Source organism: Eptatretus burgeri, chromosome 4 (assembly GCF_056783735.1).
Source record: "Eptatretus burgeri isolate ZD-2024b chromosome 4, Ebu_testis_v1, whole genome shotgun sequence".
Classification (NCBI taxonomy): domain Eukaryota; kingdom Metazoa; phylum Chordata; class Myxini; order Myxiniformes; family Myxinidae; genus Eptatretus; species Eptatretus burgeri.
The window spans coordinates 71,400,163-71,420,595 of NC_140964.1; the positions used below are offsets into that span (position 1 = coordinate 71,400,163).

At 44.9% G+C, this 20,433-nt stretch overlaps 1 protein-coding gene across 4 annotated transcripts in view; it reads left to right on the top strand.

The window, feature by feature from the left end:
- LOC147028318 (SCO-spondin-like) overlaps positions 1–20,433 on the top strand; it is a 431,359-nt gene that overhangs the window by 7,602 nt on the left and 403,324 nt on the right. For all 4 annotated transcript variants that reach the window (XR_015057517.1, XM_085878618.1, XM_085878617.1 and 1 more), the window contains exon 2: positions 3,782–5,890. The gene's annotated coding sequence lies outside the window, so the exon portion shown is untranslated. The remainder of the gene's footprint in view (positions 1–3,781; positions 5,891–20,433) is intronic.

A 20,433-nucleotide genomic window follows, 5' to 3' on the forward strand; every position in this document is an offset into this window, starting at 1 on the left:
TCCTTGACTTTACAAGAAATGGACTTCGGGTGGCTAGTTCATGGTTTCAGTGCGCACAGGCTCATGGCTGGACTTGGTATTCCAACGCTGATGGTGTGGCAAAGGAGATTGACCATGTGCTCATTGTTGGTTGCTGTAGGACATTCCAAAGCTGCAGGGTCAACCAGAGTGCTCAGTTCCTCGATACTGACCATAGGCTTGTGGTTGCTACTCTGAAGTTGCAGCTTAAATCTGGGAGAATTGCACTATCCCAGCCTAGGCCGGATGTTGGCAAGCTCAAGGATGAGAGGGTGGCTGAGGAGTTGACGAACAGGCTAAGTGGGGATTTGGGGGTCTGGTTTATTTGCGGAATGCCGTCAAGACACCAGCCTTAATGTTGCGAGTGGATGTCTTGGATTTCACCAGAGGGCAAAGAGGAATTTTGTCTCTCAAGGGACACTGGATATCATTGACCAGAGTCGCTGAGCTGTTTAGGGAGGTCAGGCATCAAACTGTAAGTGCGCTGATTGTGGACAAGGAAGCCTATGTGCAAAGAATCTGTGAGGGGGTAGAGCATCACCTGTGGTCAAGTGATTCGCATCCTGCTTACAGGGGAATTTGTGCATTGCATTCCTTCAAGCCCGTCCCTCGTGTACTGTAGTTACAGCAGAGGGTGGTGGGGTCTTGAAAGAGGAGTCTGAGGTGAAGGCACGTGGGCCGGTTACTTTGAGCGGCTGTACCAGGCTGATCCATCAGCTGTTAAGATGGATGTCAGGGGTGTTATTGTCCCTATTGCTGTCCCTCTAATCAACTGTGATTCATCTTCATTTGTGGAAACAGGCTGCGGTGAACCGGTTGAAATTGGTAAAGCTCCTGGGATCTGTGGCATCTATGCTGAGCTTCTCAAGGCTGGTGGAAATGCTGTACTCATGTTGTTGCTTGCAGTTCTGTGCTCTGCCTGGATCACAGGCATCGTCCCAACTTACTGGAAGAGGGGCCTTGTTGTCTCTCTGGAAAGGCAAGGGTGATTACCAGGACTGCAACAACTAATGAGGGTGACACTGCTCTCAGTTCCGGGCAAGGTCTTTGCTCGGATAATTATTGATAGGGTTCGCAACCATCTGCTTTGAGCACCAGCGCCCAGAGCAGTCGGGCTTCATACCAAAGATGTCAATGATTGACAATATCCTTACCCTTCAGGTTCTCACTGAACACAGATGAGAGTTTTGGCAGGGGCTGCTTACAGCCAATGAGGATCTCTGTAAAGTGTTTGAATTCAGTGAATCGGGATGCCCTCTGGAGGATTGTTCTTCTTCGTGGGGTGCCACGACTGATCAATCTGATATACACTCTGGTATATGATGTATATCTTTGATATACATCAAAGTACACTCTGGTACTGTAAGATGTGGTGATACCATCTTCGATTTATTTCCAGTTGTTACGGGAGTTTGTCAGGGGTGTGGACTGCCCCCCACAGTTTTCAGCACTTGTATGGATTATTGGGAGGATGTCGGAGAGATCAAGCTGCAGTGCATCGCTTGAGAGTGTCAAGATCTTTGACCTTGATTTCGCAGATGATGCAGTCATCTTCGCAGAGACTCTGCATATCCTTTTGGAGGCCCCCGAGGTGCTGAAAGAGGAGTCTGTTCCACTGGGATTATGGGTTTCCAGGGTCAAAACTAAGATCCAGGCTTTCTTTGACATCTTGGATGCTTCTATCTTGTCTGTACCTGTTTGTGGTGAGGATGTTTCGGTCATGGAGAGATTTACTTACCTTGGCAGTGATATTCATATCTCTGGCTGTGAGCCAGAGGTCAGTAGACGTCTGCGTCGGGCCTGGGGAGTCATGGATTCACTGGATCATGGGGTGTGGCACTGTTGGTACCTTAGCAAAAGGACTCAAGTCCGAGCCTTCAGGTCCTTGGTGCTTCCAGTCTTGCTCTATGAATGTGAGACTTGGACTCTGACCAGGGATCTGGGACATAGACTTAATTCCTTTGGTACCAGGTCTCTTTGGTGAATCCTTGGCTCTCACTGGTCAGACTTTGTGTCCATTGAGCGGTTGCTGAGAGAGACTCAAATTAGATTTGTTACTTGCATAGTCTGTGAGCATCAGCGGTGGCTGTATGGACATGTGGCTCATTTTCCTGATGCTGATCCTGCTCACCAGATTCTCTCAGCGAGGGAGCCTCGTGAGTGGAGGAGGCCAGTGGGCCATCCACATTCCTCGTGGTTGCATCAGGTTGATCGGCATCTCAAGAAAATGGAGATGACCAAGCATCTGCCTGGGGGATGGCCAGACAGAGGCCCCTGGAATGCTGGTGGAAAGTGGACGCAGAGACTCGCTTCTCCGCCGCATGCTCCCATACCTGACCTGACCTGACCTGACCTATGACATCACAAACAATTCACTTATTCCCCATGAGGAGTACTTTCCATGTGTCAAGTTTAAATTTTTTCCTTTGTATGGTTTCAGAGATACAGAGGTCCAAAGTTTTCTTTTTTTCTCCAACATGGCTGCCACACCATGTGGCCTATGACCTCATAATTATCATTGAAACATTCTCCATTGGAAGTCGCATTTATGGTGAAAATTTCATGTCAATCCGATAAGCAGTTGCAGAGAAAAACACTCGCGTTCTGTTCGGACAAACGGACCCAAATGCAAAACCCTCTCCTCTGGCAAGGATAACAAAAGCGTGAATTGCTTGGCAATGCACCTCACTTTCTGATATAAATGAAGAAGAAGAAACCCTATACCCATCATGTTTGGGTCCATTGAGCAAAATAAAAGGAAAAGCAATTTTCATTTACTTTTATATTTTGTAGATCAACCAACGAAGATGACTTCGATAGCAAACCGGAGATAAAAAGTAGTTTGTTTTAATGCACGCTCTCACTGATCCCTGACCCAAAATGAACAAGAAACAAAACTGGAGAAGAAGAACCTACCTGGTGTTTGTTTGTTTATACGCTTCTGGAGTAAGAACAATTTCTTTGGAAAAACAAGTAAAAAAAGACATAAAATGTCACAGTCCCCATTGTTTTAGTAATTTTGCTGTATGGATTTTAAGGCCGAGCCTACATTTACGCTCCACTAAAATTGCTGCCAGTCTACCAGTCTGCTATCTTTGATGAGTACGCAAAATAAAGTGAGGCGCACGTGTTTGCCATTGTGTACCGTGCTTGTGCCACATTTGAACAAAATGGAACATGCATGTCCAAGAAATGGTTGGGGTCACATTTCAGTAACAAAATGGCTGCCAGTCGGCCATCTTGGATCTGTTGTCAAAAAAAAAAATGACGTTATTATGTTCGCCATCATTCGTTCGTTATCGGTGTCCAAGTTTGAACAACATCGGTAAATGCATGTCCGAGAAATGGTTGAGGATGTGTTCGACACTGTGTCGTGTATTTTTACAACTAAAATGGCCGCCAGTTGGCCATCTTTGATCGCATCATGAAACAAAATGTTGTGCTTATGTTTTCCATCACGTGTTGTCTTTGTGACAAGTTTGAATAAAATCGGTCCGTACATTTCCGAGAAGCAGTTGCGGACACAATCACGCAGACACGCACGGACACGATAATCGAAACCAACCAAATCCATAATCCCCCATTTCAGACCAAGTCCAACGGGGGCTAATAACTCGATGTACATACATGAAGCAAAAACGTGTGTTCGGCTTGTGATGAAATTCATTGTGAATACTAAAGATTCGGTGTTAATGTACCATTTGCTTCCTTATTAGGACTGTTTATGTTTATGCTCATGTTTATGCTTATGGTTGTTTTTCAGGTATCGCTTTGATTGAGTGAATGAAATCCTTATTGAAGTTGGCTTGTTTGTTATCCCACAAGAATTTAATTCACTCAAGCCAATCTACCATGGACTTGTTCCTCAAGCCAGAGAGATACGACGCTGATCCAAACTCAAGCACGGCAGCTAAACAATGGCTCAATTGGCAGTGAAGCTTCGTGAACTTTCTCACAGCCATCACTACTCACAACCCAGACAAACAATATACTCTTCAATTACGTTGTACCTCCTGTCTATGAGTATACGACGCTGCCATTGATATTCTCCAAGCGCTGTACGTGAAGCTCAAGAATGAGGTATTTGCAAGACATCTATTCGCTACACGCAGACAGGATGCAGGAAAGACACCTGCAAGCTCTCAAACAGTTAAGCAATGATTGCAACTAACGGGTTGTGCCCGTAGATCGGTGTAGAGATGACTCCATGTGGGACACTTTCATTAATGGATTCCAGTCGGCTCACATACGGCAACGCCTGCTGGAAAACAAAACTTTGGACCTCCAAACAGCTTTCAACCAAGCTCATACTTTCGAGATGGCCCAGAAACACTCTGAGTCATACGTGTGGTCTGTCATCCCTGTTAATGCTGCTGTTGCAGGGACCTGAGAAGCTCTTGAACAATCCATGGAAGCAAATGCACATGTGGAACAGACAACCTCTACTTCTATGGCCACCTCTGCTGCCGTGAATTTCTAAGTGTTTCTTCTGTGGATGCAATAAGCATCCTCGCAGCAAGTGCCCTGCCAATGATACTATGTGCAACAGCTGCAGTAAGAAAGGCCACTTCTCCAAAATATGCAAGTCATCTTCCTCCAAACCGACATCAGCTGATCTCCCCACTCTTGCAATAATCTTGGCTGCTTCACCGAGGTGACTAATGCTCTTGTGAAAGTGCAGATAAATGGACTGTCGGTCGACGCATTGATAGATACTCGAAGGTCTGAAAGCTTTGTGAGCAACAAACTTGTGGGAGCTGTTTCCTTCTGATGGTGAAGTTTCCATGGCCTCTACTTCCCTGCACTCAAATGTTTGAGGATATTGCATCGTTGAGCTAATTTTATCGGAATGGATAAAGTGATGCTCGGCTCTCAGTTCTCCAGGACTTATATTCTGATGTCATCCTGGATCACGACTTTCTGAGGCAGCACACACACCCTTCTGAGGTAGCTGCATATTAACTGTTGTTGATGAGTTTTTGAGGTTTCCCTTCACTTTTCCATGTGCTGATATGACTATGGCAACTGTCATAAAATGTCTCTGGCAACTGTTCCCAATGTTTGGTATGCCTTCTTATGTACATTCTAACTAAGGACCTTGCTTTATGTCTGAACCAAGCTGTTTCTACATGGACGTGGGATTGTCACCAGCCAAACTACTGCCTATAACCTACAGGGGATTGGCCGAGTGGAACGATACAATGGCATCATCTGGAAAGCCGTGACCTTGACTCTGAAGTCACCAGAACTGATGACTGTGCAGTGGGAGGCTGTCCTGGTTGATGCTCTGCACTCTATTCGTTCACGACGCTCCACATCCGCTTATGCCACTCCACATGAACCACATAGCGACCAGTGCCGATCCACTGACAGACATTCTACACCCACCGAGTTGGCTTCCTCTGGTACCGTGGTGATGAAAAGACTAGTGCGCCAGAGCAAGTATGATCCCTTTTTATATGAAGTGGAACTCATCAACGCAAACCTGGAATATGCTCATGTCAGATTTCCTGATTGCAGCAAGACCACTGTTTTGGTGCGATATTTGGCATCTTGTGGGGATGTTCCCCCTGTGGGAACAAATAATACCATATACCTGTGGAACAACATCACACTGCAGGGTCCAACACTGGCGAGGTAACACCGAACAGTTCTCCAACAGCAGGGAACACTGAGATCTTCAGATGAGGACACGTGTGAATGAATCCTCGTCATCAGATGAGGACCCTCGTGCGAATGAATCCTCGTCATCGGATGAGGACCCTCGTGTGAATGAACCCTCGTCATCAGATGCACAGACACCATTACATCGATCTGAGTGCATCAGACACCCTCCGGAACATCTTGGAGAATATTTGGTTGAATTTTAAAGGTATGGCATACGTGATGAAATTAAAAGTGAACACCAAAGTTCCAGTGTTAATGTATCGTTTGCTCCTTATTAGGATTGTTTGTGCTAATGCTCGTGTTCATGTTTATGTTTATGTTTCATTTTGAGTGAGTTAAAGCCTTCTTGAAGTCTGCTGACTTCTATCCCACAACATGGCTTACGTGCAAATATAATATATTGTGGCTATATTTCTGGGATGATTCCAATTGCACTGGACTATGGACTAACACCCAGGCCAGAGACCTGATGATCTGTGCTGCTTCATGCAATGGCGGCGCATGAATTTATTGGTGTCGAGTCAGGACAATTGTCCAACCAATGGGTCTTAAGCAGTGGGGGTGGAGTCAGGGCAGCGAAACACTGACCCATGTATCATATGTGATATTTTCTAAGTTTAAAAATGGCAGAACTTTCCAGCTGTAGATTTGGGTAAAGCACATCATTGCATCAGTGGCAGCACAAGTTTGTTTCAGTTGGTTTGCTTTAAACCTACATACAATGGACTTTAAACCCTTTAAGGCCAAATTTACGAAAGACGTTTGAGAGTTAAACACATGGAGAATCACTAATCGTGCGATGATCAGCCGTTCAAATCCCCTATCACAGAAGAGTGTTTCTCCAATGCGCGATCAAAATGCGTTGAAATAACAAATACACTTTTCCAATTTTTTCATGTTGAGTTTCTTCTCACAAACCAGTGCCTTTGCCCCCATCTTCATCCTCCTATCAGAGTTATTGGAGGTCCCTGACAGAGGATTTTGTTTGCTCAGGGAAATGGGTCACCATTCTTTTTGAAATATCTTCCCATGCGAGCTGCTGTTTCTTATTTGTGCCAGTTCACTATTGCTGTCTTGGATTGTTGCTTGGTGAACTTTCATTTCCTTGATCAAACTCATTCATTGCTCGAATGAATAATTGTGTCCTCTTTTCTTTGCCGAGTTTTGCTGACACCTGGACGGATGACCAAACGGTTTTCACTCGGAGGCGAACAGCCAAAATCCTTGGAGATTATGGCGCACGGGGGATGGAAGGCGGCGGAGCACGTACCAGAACAGAGGCACACAGGTTTATCCTCGAACCCTCAACGAACAAACAAACACAAGTAAATTCAACAAATAATGGTTTAATAAACAAAAAATCAACAAGTTATAATGAAAATAAATCAAAGTGTGAGGTAATGAAAAATGAGGTAGATTAATTCCTAATTTGAGACACTCCACTCGGTCACAAAAACAGACAAGGGGAAAGATAAAAATAAAAGAAATTACCCCTTCTATGCCGCACTTCGCTGTGTCTCCAGAGATGGCCTTTCGGAGCCTCACAGTCGTCGAGCCTCGAAGCCACTGCGTGGGAAATGCACAGAAAAATGGCGCGAAGTCACTCTCTGCTGTCACGTATGTGAGGTGTGGCATGGACCGTCTTCAACACCAGGCACCGCGAACCACTGCACAGTTTCTTCTCACGATCGAGATTGCCACACTGCTCCCTCTAAGTTCCAGGTCCACACACACACCAAATTGCGCCACTTTTCTCCTTGCTCATGCAACAAGGCGATTTGCTGAGGCTCCGAGATTTAGGCCAAGAGACGCGCTCTTCTTCTTCTCTATTTCTCCTCAAAAATGTACACACTCCACGACCCAGCCGAACAGGCAACGGCGAGCATCCTGTTCCAGCATGAGAGCAAATTCACACAGCTTGTATAACGAGAATTGTGCAGCCTTCTTGACCGTGTCAAGGAGAAGCCAGCAAGGTCCTATTTGTTCTGACTGCTGTCTCCACACCTTCATCCTCCCTGTTACGTCACACTGACCAATCCTAAGCCTCGTGGGCATGGCCTGCCGGTACAAAGCCTGGAAGGTGGGGTTTTTTCCTGCTCGGAAATGTTTGGCTCTGTTGTTGTTGGAGAACGTGGTTCCTTTTTATAGCCGGCTTTGTAAATGCAAAAACGTAGGAAAAGGTCACAGGGCGTAATCACATACTGAGAGAAGTAGCCTTAAACCCTTTCCTCGTTAACACAGCACCACCCCCATGTGGTGACACCTAAAAACTCAAGCTCACAGTTTTCATACTTAATTTACATTGAGATGTCTCCTACTCATCCACGGACCATGCTGCACTATACAATCCTACCTTTACTATGAAATCCCTCCATCTTACCCACAAACATAACACAGCACCAACTCACCCCCCCCCCCCCCACCACGGAACCATAGCTCCTTCAAGGTTCAATGCAGGTGTTACCATTTTAGCCTTTCCACTTACTGAATTGCACTTAATTAGCCTATGAAATCAATTTGGAGGGCTGTGGGAAGCGACTCGAAGCTAACTTACCTGTTCTCAATGTTCTACACCCCTTAAGCACAATTCAAATACTTACAAAATTCTTTTGTGATGGATGTCTATGCAGGTAACATTGGGTGGATGCCACAATACCTAACGTTACCTGCGTAGCCATCCCAATTTACATAATCCAAATTTCTGCGGACCCTGCCCTTCTGGTACAGGCAAGTGACATGGATCGGGTGGATCTTCCCCCACACACTCGTACATCAACCCAATGATAAATTTTTCATTCCAACCCTGCAAGACCATGGCTTAAATGTCATTACACACATGTGTGATCCTCAGCTAGGCAGCAGGGAGGTACCACACAACCAAGATGGTGGGGGCCTTCCAATTAGTGACGCTCGCAGTCCAAAAAAAAGTCACCCGACTTGCGACTTCTTCCCCACCCCCCCCCTTCAACTATTCAGTCCCTGACAGCCAAACAGCTCCTTTGCTGTACGTCTTGCCGGGGAGAGTATCCGCACCATCCAGGCTCTTTTGGTGTCTCCTGAGTCACCAAGGGTCTCCTTACCGTTGATCGCCCAACCAGACCCCTCTCCAGAACAGTCACATCGGGGAGGGTCTCTGCACCATCCAGACTCTCTCGGCCTCTCCTTTCTGTAGTTTGCTTATTCTTTTCAGACTGCAAAGTTTCTGAAATCATGCGAATGTTGTCCAGAAAATAGTCATAAAAATTTGCATTTATTGTCAACTGTCCAAGTTATGAAAGTTAAAAACAGCATCACACAAAAATTCCAGAAAGCACTCAAAGAAGGCAGACTCCCGAATCATGTAATTTGAAATGAGGTGCTCACCATATTCTCGTCATACAATGTATTGTTTGTATATATCGTTTAACTCTGAAGTTACACTGTTTATATAATTTTTTGGTGTTTATACATAAATCATTTAACTCTTTAAGTCACTGCTTAATAAATAATAATAGTAATAATAATAATATGGTTTTAGTTATTCTGTATGTCTTCTTCTTCTTCCTTCGGCTGCTCCCGTTAGGGGTCGCCACAGCGGATCATCCGTGTGATCCGCACAGTGATTTGGCACATGTTTTACGTCGGATGCCCTTCCTGACGCAACCCTGGTCGCCTCTTACGACACAGGGATATGGTACACCTATTTTAACCAGGGTATACACCGGCCCAGTATACTGGTACTCACTTTGCCGACCTCAGAAGGATGACAGGCTGAGTCAACCCCCTGGTGTATTAATTCACTGGCCGAACGGGGCTTGAACTCAGGACCTTTTGGATCCCAAACCGCTGCCCTAACCACTGCGCAGACACCAGGCTTATTTTTAGTTATTATTCTTATTTTTAGTTATTTTAGTTATTTAGTTTTAGTTATTCTGTATGTATAATATGAAATTGTATGGGTGTATGACGTATGTGAACTGCACTTGACACAGCTCAACAATGAATTTGTGGGACCAAAGTACAGAAGTCGGAAATGCAATATACGGATCACAATCAAGTCTAACACGTGTTCGGGATGCGGTGGGCCAATGCTTGAGGCCGAGCCGGGCAAGCTTCTCACGCACAATGGGTCAATGTTCATTGCTCGTGCTTATGCAGAAAAACATTATACGGTACAGTACCACTCAGGCACTCACTAGTAGCACCATTCTGATCTGTTTTCTCTCCTTTGTTTTAAAACTGCAAAAAAATCCCACTGTTATAAGATTTTTCCCATTCACTCAAAATGCAGAATGATGATGATAATTAACGTTAGGTCTTTAGTACTTACTACTCAGTAGGACAGTATATATTGTAAATTTATAACTCTTGGATCAGTTAAGCAAGTTTACTTTGCTTTGTGGGCTCGTTGTCGGTGTCGGGTAAAATTTTGATGAAGTCCCACAGACATTGAATGAAATTGACATTTTGTGGTGTGTTTTCTCTTCTGTGTCTTGGCACACACGAACTCTTTCTGGTTGGCAAAACCAAACACAATTACATGAGAAATAGCAGACATTAGTTTTGCTTAATATCAATTTTCGACAGTCAACACTCTATAGTTGACAAATGAGAAGAGACAACTCAAAGGCCAAAGCAAGCACCCGTAATGGTCGATCAGCACGTGGCCCCAGATGTGCCGGACTGGCATCATCAGCAGTCAGCACGCTGTGGAATTACTTTATTTTCTCATTATTATCAATTTGATGGATGTTCAATTCGGTATGGGATGGGTACTCTGAAGTAATAGCAAATTTAGTAAGTTATAGTAACGACTATCTAGTAACTAACTACTCTCTTCATGGAAATAACATAGAAGTCTATCTATCAGTCATGATTTTAACATTATGAATTGATCTGTCAAGTCTTTACATCATATCTGAAGGGGTGTCTGCCTCTGGTCTAGCGTTACGGAGCGTTACAGAGAGGGTTGGGGTGAGGGGGTGTCAGATTTTAGCAAAAATAGTGTTAATGTTTGAATGGCCTATAATAAATCATTGGCAATCACAGATCATTTCCTACCATTTTAAACAACGGTCTTTTACACAAATCTGGTCTCTCTGATGATTTTACATCAAATCTGATGTTTTATCTCATTGTTAATCACATCTTAAGTCTTAACATTAACGTTGTTCTGCACGGTAGTTTCTCTTTCAGTAATATAACTAAAGCAGAAAATGGTATATTAACATATTTAAGAATGTTATCGACGAGTATAGGCCTTGTGATGCCTTGTCGTGCCTTGCTTTTAAAAATAGTTAATATAGAAATTTAACATATAGGAATTAAACACATGTGTCAACTACAAATGTACAAGTCAAATTCAACATTAAATATTCAAGTTTAATCTGTTATTAAAGTAGAAATTACTTTGCATTTCATCGAAAGAGTACATCTCTTTTAAAGTGCTTTATAATAAACAAAAGTAACATTTTGGGTAAAATTACAGATGTCACACTCAAAGGGTGGAGGAGCTCCTTGTGGGCCAACGGCCATCCATATCAAGTGCCCAACTGTGTCTGCGTACATCCTCCTGCAGTTGGATTACTTTTTATTAGGAGGTTGGTGGCAGGATTTGCACTCCGACCACCGGAAAACCCTTCATTCCACAAAACATATGAAAATAACAAAAACAATATTTAAAAACCCACTCCGTGGGAGTACCTCCTGTGCAGCTGCCTTTCGCAGGGCAGCTCACCGGATGACGGGATTGGGGCTAAAGCCTTCGGGATCCCTAATCTTTGATGACAGGAGGGAAACCACGGGGTAAACTTCCAGGGTCAGATTGCGGTGGTGTGTGTCGGGGCGGTGCTGAGGTGTGGTCATACGCAGCGACACGCTGCTCCGGCGCATGCTCCCTTGCCTGACCTGACCTGACACTTATGCATTAACAACGAGTACCATAAAAATAAACCATGCAAATTACATACTTATTGCAAATACATATTATATATGTGAACATTTTATATATTGAAAATATGTACATAAATACGATGTTACATGTGAGTTCAAATAAAGACGTCAGAGTTTGGCGTAAAGTCGGGGAAAAAAGCAGTAAACTCTGCACAGAGAAATCTAACTCCGGTTTTCCAGATCAAATTTTGAAAAATATGTTTTTGAAATATAAATTAATATTGCAGCAAACACTTTTAGGTTACTTATTGTCAAGGAAACCGATTCCGATGTTATTTAGACAATTCGATCGCTGATTTATCCTGAAATTGTGTTTTGAACCGAACTTTTCTGCGAATTATTTTCACTCTGGTTTATTGAATTTTTGTCGGATTTGACATTCTGACCAGGTTCTGTAATAGCAATCCCCTGCACATACTGGTATGATTTGTTTAAAAAAATAAAAAAAATAAAAAAAATTTAAAAAATAAAAAAAATAAAAAAAATAACCCCAACCCTAACAAAGTCCCCTTCACCATAACCCTAACCCTGACTTTTGCTTTAATTCCTTCAGGTTTGGTCAGATTTGACATTACAAGCACTTTCTGTACTCACAGCAATCCACTTGATACTGTGATGTGATTTCTTAAAAAAAAAAAAAATTATGACAAACCCTAATCGGAACCCGAAGAGCTTGGAAACCGTTGTAGTTTCGATTCCCGACAGGCTATGGCATTATTTTTACACGTCCTCAGTATAGCATTTGCAGTTAAGGAAACCAAATTTTGAGGTTCTATCTCAAAGAATAATGGAGATATGGAAAGCGTCATCTTTGCCAATCAGGAGTGTGATGTAATTATTTATTTTTTAGTTGGTTTTTCAAAACACATAAATTAACACCTAACTTGTTGATGTGATTGTCCAAACAGTCGTCTTTTTTCATGTTCACAAGTACTGTGCAACGATGCAACGTATGTTACGATGTTTGTTTTAGATCTTTTTTTTCCAACATAATTTACTAGAAAGTTTGCTGAAGGCAGTGTATAAATCGGTGATCTTCACGATTCTTTAAGAGGAGGGCCACTTTTGCTGCTAAGAGAGTGTGAGAGCCGCCACCGCCTAAAGGACTCCACAGTGGCTGCTATTTGGCCCTGCCTCCACATACTCTTCGTGTGGTGAATTGGGTTGCAAACTTAAGTGTTTGTATACTGCAACCAGATCCTGATGTAGTGCTGTTACTTTTATGCTTCGCGTTGTAACACTCATTTGAAACCATGAGGTCGATTTGATAGCATTATGGCGGATTATGATGGGGTGTTTTCACATTTGTGTATTATCGGCCACACATCACGGGCCGCATCTTATGCCACCAGGGGCCGCCAGTGCCTTGTGGGCCGTGCAATGAAGGACAGAGGTATAAATAGATGACTCGTTACCAGTTCTTTTTTTTACACTTCAAAACCTCATTGTTATTACTATATGAAAAATGTACCTTATTTTTGTGTTGCCCTGAAAACTAAAGCATTAATAGAGTTTAAAGTTAAGCCATTTTGTGTTTAGGTTTAAAGTGACTCAACGAATAATTAAAAGTGTTCTTAGAAAGAACAGAATGTGTTTTGGATCACACACCATTACACGAAGGTATGACATTCATGTTTATTATCTCTGAAAATCTGGAACATCATACAGAATTATATTGATTTTTCCTCTGCGCAGGATTGCTTAATTCTTGAGTTTGAGTCCAGATTCGAGTCCTACTGGTAAGGTTCCCAAAGATTGAGATCAGATCTTCACACAATACCCTTGGTACTGGGGACCCAGATCACACCTCTTCCACTCTGTCTGAGAAATGGGGATCGGCTGGTCGGGTGTACCGGACACACTGCGCTGATTGAGCGAAAAGCACACTCGAGTATGCAAATCGTTGAAATTTATATAAGAATCGGGTCGAACAATATTGTCTTGCGTACTTGTTTGCGCCAGCCGAAGTGTTTAAGTATGTGCCGTACATAGAGGCTCACGGCTCTGAAAACGCCATTAAAACCAAAAGGAGAAGAATAATTATTCATGAAGAGGTGCTTGAAATTCAAGCGTGAGAAGGATGCTATCATGGCACCTCATACGGAGGTCTGTGAGGACATGCAGAACAAGGCAAAGCAGCCAAAGATCACCTCCTCCTTCACAAAGCCTGATGACCCTGATGACGCAATGCCAGGGACATCGACGCCATTTCAGTAACTTCCAATGCCCGTCATCGTCATTGTCCAATTTTAAGTATTTTTCATTGTCACTAGTTTCGGCAAAAAGTCTAAATTTTCGAGTTGGTTCCCCTAACCCTATTTTTCCCATAAGGTCTTAACTTTGCGCATTGCAGATTTGCCCAATGTGGGCTTTTTCAAGAACATAACCCCCGTGAACGCGGAAGGGTCAGCTGTTTGACATATACATCACAAAAATTTTTGAAAAACCACTCCGTGGGAGTACTTCATGTGCAGCTGCCCTTCGCAGGGCAGCTCAGCAGATGACTGGATTGGGACCCCACTCTTTGATGATAGGAGGAAAAACACGGGTTAACCTTCCCGGGTTAGACTGCGGTAGTGTGTGTCAGGGTGGTGCTGAGGTGTCGTTCACCAGACGGCGGTCACCATGGGTTAATCTGAGGAGGTCCCTTTGGATGGGTGCCAAGAATGTCCTATCTCTAACAGAGTGTGATCACGTGTCTCTGTTATCATCTGAGCTCGTGTTTGAACATTGGAATTGCAGCACTCTCTGAGATTTGGAGACTGGATCGTGGTGAGATCATGGTGGGTGGTTACACCTACTATTCATCTGGTCTCTCTGATGGTTACTTTGCCCAAGGAGTTGCTGCAACTGTGTCCAAAAAGCTGACTCCAATGATAATTGATGTAACACTGGTCAATGAGCATATTATGAAACTAAGGATTCGGCACTCCTTGGGTGTCATTTCCCTTGTCTCTGTACATGCTCCGACTGAGGCGAGTGATCTCACTGTGAAGGACGCATTCTACGCCACGCTCGAGTCTGTGGTTGATCAGTGCCCCAGGCAAGACAATCTTACATTCTTGGGAGATTTCAATGCATCGACTGGAACTGATAAGGATGGTGATGCGGAATGTGTTGGTCCCCATGGGTCTGGAACTGTGAACCAAAATAGCACTAATTTCCTTGACTTTGCAAGAAGTCATGGACTTAGGATGGCTGGTTAATGGTTTTGGTGTCCACCAGACTTATCGCTGGACTTGGTGTTCCAATGCTAGTGGTGTGGAAAAGGAGATTGACCATGTGCTCATTTATGGTCGCTGGAGGATGATCCAGAACTGCAGGGTCCACCGGAGTGCTCAGTTCCTCAATACTGACCACCGGCTTGTTGTAGCAACTCTGAAGTTGCACCGTAAATCCAGGAGAATGGTACCATTCAGCTCGGCTGGATGTTGGCAAGCTCGAGGATGAGAGGGTAGCTGAGGAGTTTGTGAACAGGCTGAGTGGATACTTGGGAGGTATGGGTGCTTTGGGGGATCCTGAAGAGTTTTGGAGTGCCTTCATTCCCACCATCCTTGATGTTGCCGGTGGATGTCTTGGTACTCAATGTCAGGTGAAGAAGAAGTAGTTTGTCTCTCATGGGACACTGGACACCATTGACCAGAATCACAGGAACAGGCTTAATGGCAGAGCTGAGCTGTTCAGGGAATTGAGGCGTAAAACTGTACGTGCACTGAGGGTGGACAAGGATGCCTATGTGCGAGGACTCTGTGAGGAGTCGAGCATCACCTGTCATCAAGTGATTCTCGTCCCACTTACAGGGGAAATTGTGGATTGCGTTCCTCCAAGCCCTTCCCTCGGTGTGCTGCAGTAAGAGCGGATGGTGTTGGGGTCTTGAGAGAGGAGGCCGAAGTGAAGGCCGCTGGGCCGGTTATTTTGACGGCTGTGCCAGGCTGATCCACCAGCTCTTAAGTTGGATGTCAGGGGTGTTACTTTCCCCATTGCTGACCCTCCAATCAACTGTGATCCACCTTAGTTTGTGGAAAAACAGGCTGTGGTGAACCGATTGAAATGGGGGTAAAGCTCCTGTGATCTGCTGAATCCGTGCTGACCTTCTCACGGCTGGTGGAAATGCTGTACTCATGTCATTGCATGCAGTTCTGTGCTTTGCCTGAAACTCAGGCATCATCCCAACTGACTGGAAGAGGGGTCTTGTTGTCCCTCCTTGGAAATGGAAGGGTGATCGCCAGGACTGCAACAATGATCAAGGGGTGACGCTGCTCTCAATGCCAGACAAGGTCTTTCTCGGATAATTCTTGATGGAATTCACCACCATCTGCTTGAGCACGAGCGCTCAGAGAAGTCTGGCATTACACCAAGGAGGTCAATGATTGACCATATCCTTGCTCTTCGGGACCTCACTGAATACAGACGAGAGTTTTGGCAGGGGCTGCTTGCAGCCAATGAGGATCTCTGTAAAACGTTTGAATTCAGTGAATTGGGATGCCCTCTGGATGATTCTTGGTCGTCCTGGGGTGCCACGAAAACTGATCAATCTGATGTCTGAACTATACTCTGCTTCTGAGAGTGCTCTGAGATGTGGTGATACCATTTCTGACTTATTTCCAGTTGTTGCTGGAATTCATCAGGGGTGTGCACTGGCCCCCACACTTTTCAGCACTGGCCCCCACTGGATTCTGGGGAGTATGTTGAAGAGATCAAGTTGCGTTGCATCATTTGGGAATATAATGATCTCTGATCTTGATTTTGCAGATGACGTAGTCATCTTTGCGGAGACTGTGGATATCCTTTTGGGGGCCCTCGAGGTGCTGAATGAGGAGTCGGGGCCACTTGGATTACGTGTTTCTTGGGTCAAAACTAAGATCCAGGCTTTCAGTGACATCTTGGATGCTGCTGTCCTGTCTGTATCTGTTGGTGGTGAGGATGTTGAGGTCATGGAGAGATTTACTTCCCTTGGCAGTGATATTCATGTCTCTGCTGGCTGTGAGCCAGAGGTCAGTAAACATCTGGGTTGGGCCTGGGGACTCATTGATTCACTGGCTCATGGGGAGTGGCACCGTCGGTACCAGTGCAGGAGGACAAAAGTCAGAGTCTTTAGGTCCTCAGTGCTTCTAGTCTTGCTCTATGCATGTGAGACTTCGACTCTTCCCAGGGATCTGAGACACAGACTTAATTCCTTTGGTACCAGGTCTCTTCAGAGTATCCTTTTCTATCGCTGGTCAGACTTTGTGTCCAACGAGCGGTTGCTGAGAGAGACTCAAATGAGATTTGTTACCTGCATTGTCCTGTGAGCATCAGCTGTGGCTATATGGACATGTGGCTCGTTTGCCTGACGCTGATCCTGCTCACCAGATTATTTCAATGAGGGAGCCTCGTGAGTGAAGAAGGCCAATGGGCCGACCACGTGCATTGTGGTTGCAGCAGGTTGATCAGCATCTCAAGAAGATGGGGATGCACCAGGAATCTGCCTGGGGGATGGTGAGACTGATGCCTATGGAGTACCAGCAGAAAGTGGATGCAGCAACACGCTGCTCTGGTGCATGCTCCCATACTTGACCTAACCTGACCTGTGTTTGGTGTGGATTAATGGGAGTACAAAAAACAAATCATGGTTTTGGATGGGGGAAGAGAATAGATGGTGGCACACAGCTGTTTTGAAGACCTGGAGGGAAGAGTAGATTGAAGAGAGTGTGGTAGTTTCTTCCAAAGGCGGGAATAAATGGGAATGAAAGATGGAAGGTGTGCAGTGATTCTTGATATTGGTAGTTTTGCCAGAAAAGGGTTGCTGGCGGACCTTGAACGCCCTGTGGGAATATGGGGGTGGGGGATGTCAGATCGCAGTCAGGGCAAGGAGATGGAGGCAAGGCTGGAGAGGGGACAGTAGAAGACAGAAAGACCACCAAGCTGCCTGTGGTGAGAGAGTGAGAGACCCAAAGACTCAGCCTCATCACAGGAGATACCAATGATCCTAATTGCCTTGGTTTCCACAGCTTGAAGCCGAGAAAGGTGAGAGGGGAGAGCAGCAGTCCAGAGGGGTTAGCAGTACTCCATCAGGCTGTGAATAAGAGCTTTGTACATGGTCAGGAGCTCATATGTGTCAAGGAAGGACTTTGCACGATGAAGGATGCCCAGTCAACAACTGGCTTTGGAGACCAGCTTGGAAATGTGGCTTTCCCAGAAAAGATCATGGCATATGGTGAGGCCCAAAAGTTTTATGAAAGGAATTCTTGAAGAGGATTGTTGAGAAAGTAGATGGGGGGTTTTCAGACTGTCCTTTTGGAGAGGTGTAATAGGTTCCTGGTGTTGTCTTAACGGTTAGGGTGGTGGGCTTGGGATCCTCGGATCCTGAGTTCAAATCCCCCTCAGCTGTTGAATTAAGACCAGGTGGGGTTGACTCTGACTGTCATCCTTCCGAGGTTAGTAAAATGAATGCCACCTTGCTGCTATCCTGTGCTGGAGTAGTGACCCATCCAGGATTGTGCCCAACAGCCAAGGAGACTGCTGAGGCAGCACCAACACTCTGCATAGAGTATGGTCCCAATGGATGGATGGATAATGAGTGTGAGATTTGTCAGGATTGAAAGACATGTTCCAAGTGTTGGACTAGCTTGTGATTATTTTCCAGATCTGCAGAGAGTGAAGAGGCTGCTGTTTGCTGATCTGAGGGATGACAGATTGCACGGCAGAGGGTGGAAGTCATCAGCAGATAGATAAAGAGGATTTTCTAGAGAGTTGGAGACTTGCAACCATATTGGTCGTTTCGGGATGAACTTGGAGTTTGTTGTGGTGTCATCTTCAAGGGAAGATAAGTCCTCATACCGGATTCAATGTGTGATGACATCCTTAGCAAACTTCACCTTGGACACCTCAGAGTAGAGAAGACCAGATGTCTTGCTTGCAATTCTGGATACTGGCCAAAAATCAATGATGACATAGCCAACTTTGTTGCAATATGCCAAGCTTGCCAAGAAAACCAGACTCGGCAGCAGAAGTAACCACTTGAACCTCGTAAAATACCCATCACACTTTGGACCAAGCTAGGAACTGACCTGTTTGAATTGAATAGTGAAGTTTTTCTCATCATTGTGGACTATCACTCCAAATATCCAGTGGTTCACAAGTTGACCAGCACCTCAAGTACATCAGGAGCACAGGTCACAGCATTTGCATTCGGTCTTCTCGGAGAACCTGTTGATATATTATCTGACAACAGTCCCCAATTCAATGGGAAAGTATACAATCACACATGTACCAACTGCTCCATCAAGCACACAACTTCATCACCTCAATATCTTCGTTCCAATGGATTAGCAGAACGAATGGTCCGGACTGTTAAGTTGGTGTTGCAGAAATGCCATCAGTCACGTCAAGATGTCAACAAAGCTTTGCTCAATCTGTGAGCTGCACCCATAGACACAAACATACCTGCACTAATTGAAATTATATTCTGTCGACCAGTCCGCACCATGCTACCTCGCAACAATGCATACAACACACTGCAGAGACCCGCAGAAACGTTCAGATGGTTAGAGGAAAGGGGAACCAAAATAAAACATGTCCATGGCAAACAGGCTGGTCCAAATCTTCCACCTTTGTATGTCAGACAGAAAGTAAGAATTCTCAGTTACTCCAACAAAACCTGGATTCCAGGTGGTCACAAAGGTATGACCAGAGTCAAGGTCAATGAAGTCCTGACGCCTAATGGGACCATTCTACAATGCAAAAGAGAACACATGTGTGAAATGCCTGGCCAGAGTAGCCCTCACACTGTGCCTAACACACAAACCAGCACTGTGATTCCTCGATGTATACAATTCAAAGACCCCCTACAACATGTTTGATTTGCAGAGGAGTCGAATTTGGGAGACATTGACCAGGCTATGCGAAATGCATCCATTAGGACCATACTCCGTGCAGAGTGTTGGTGCTGCCGAAGCAAACTCATTGCCTATTGGGCACAATCCTGGACGAGTCACCACTCCAACACAGGATACCAGCAAGCTGGCACTCGTTTTGCCGACCTTGGAAGGATGACAGGCAGAATCAACTCCAAAGCAGGCAGTCAACCCCACCTGGTATTAATTCAACAGCCAAGTGGGATTTGAACTCAGGATCCGGGGATCCCAAGTCCACCACCCTCACCATTAAGCCAACACCAGGTGATACATATGTTTATCTTGGGTGTTTATTTTCAAAAGGAAGAGGAGAGGAGGAGATTGGGACCATCGGAGCAGATTGGGACCATACTCTGTACAGAGCGTTGGTGCTGACTAAACAGTCTCCTTGGCTATTGGTCACAATCCTGGACGGGTCACCACTCCGACACAGTACACCAGCAAGCTGGCACTCATTTTGCCGACCTCGGAAGGATGACAGGCCGAGTTAACCCCACCTGGTATTAATTCAACAGCTGAGCAGGATTTGAACTCGGGACCCTAGGATCCAAAGCCCACCACCCTAACATTTAAGCCAACACCAAGCGATACATATGTTTATCTTGGGTGTTTATTTTGAAAAGGGGGGAAATTTAGTTTTACCATGGAACTGCTTTTATGTGCCAGGGACGCGGTGGGATATGCGTTCCGGGAGCAGTTGTTGGTGCTTGGGTGATTCAGATGGTGTTCCTATTAAACCTTTCAGAGATGCTCTTCTGCCCTTGTCTATGACTCATCTGTACGTCTTATCGCAATTACTTCAGATTCTATAATTTAACAGTGATTCTTCACCATTGAGAGAGAGGACCAAAAGCGATGTACCATATAGCATGATATCTCAAAAAGTTGTGGATGGATTTGGCGAAAACTTATTGGATGGTTT